Source organism: Rattus norvegicus, chromosome 9, assembly GCF_021556685.1.
Source record: "Rattus norvegicus strain SHRSP/BbbUtx chromosome 9, alternate assembly SHRSP_T2T, whole genome shotgun sequence".
Taxonomy (NCBI): Eukaryota; Metazoa; Chordata; class Mammalia; order Rodentia; family Muridae; genus Rattus; species Rattus norvegicus.
In genome coordinates this window covers 88,481,678-88,482,741 of record NC_141542.1, presented here as the reverse complement: position 1 = coordinate 88,482,741, position 1,064 = coordinate 88,481,678, and positions in this window count along the sequence as shown.

The following is a 1,064-nucleotide window of genomic DNA, read 5'->3' as shown; positions in this document are numbered from 1 at the left end:
TTGACACAGTCCACACCCTCTTGGGGAAAGTCAGTGAGCAGCAGTGCATTGCCACAGGCAGTGGGAGCCTAGCCAGTTCAGTGTGTGCCCACTGGGAGGAAGAGATTATAGAACTTTTGTCTGTTGTAAGCATTGTGCTGTGGCCTCAATTTTGCTAATTGTGCTGGCACAGTCTACAAAATATTCTGAATGAAGGTGGGAAGTCATGGAATTCCTTGAAAGCATCCCATCTCGGTGACTAGGGTAATGAAGACAGCTGAAGAAATCGATCGTCTTGCCGTTAATTCAGAGATGACTTATTGGATGAAAGAAAGAAGTGCTGTCAAAGAAAGAGAGAGCCAGTCACTGACTCAAACACCCAATCAAGGTGCCCTAAAAACAAAATAAGAAAAAGCAGGACCACTTCGGGTTTATGAACAAACTACATAGCTTTCAGCCACAGCAAAGTTTGTGATATATTTTAAATTGACTATTTTATGAAGAATAAAAAAGGAGAAATCTGCCATGTTTATTTTAGTGGGGTGGGGGTTGCTGAAAACATGTTGTTTTATAGGAGACAGACTCATACTGTTGACAGGAACCAAAGGGGTTGTTTTCTACGGAGGTCATTCTGTTTGGTTTTTTGCATTGTAGAGTCTGTACTTTTAAAAATCCCCCCAAGGAACTGAATTATAATGATTATTGCTTGAACTAAGTAGAGTTGAGGCAAATCACTTGGTAAAGAGTCATTAAGATGACTTGACTAGGACCATGTTTATAATTAGAAGCTGTGGATTGAAGTATTTGGAAAAAAAAAAAACCTACTTTCAGCAAAGCCGAAATTGTTAGTAGATCAAGATAGTTTTCCTAAACAAATGTCTGAATTTAATGGGAATGGTGACATAATGGATAGCTGAGTGACTCAATTATCTGAGTTTTAATACAAAACAAATAACAAAACTGGCATAGACAGTGCCCAACTGCACGGTTGCATATAGTAGCAAGACAGTGTCTGTCAATCCAGTTGTTTTTATTCGTTGTGTAAAAAGGATTAGAGGAGGAGGAAGAGAATGTGGGCGAGAGAC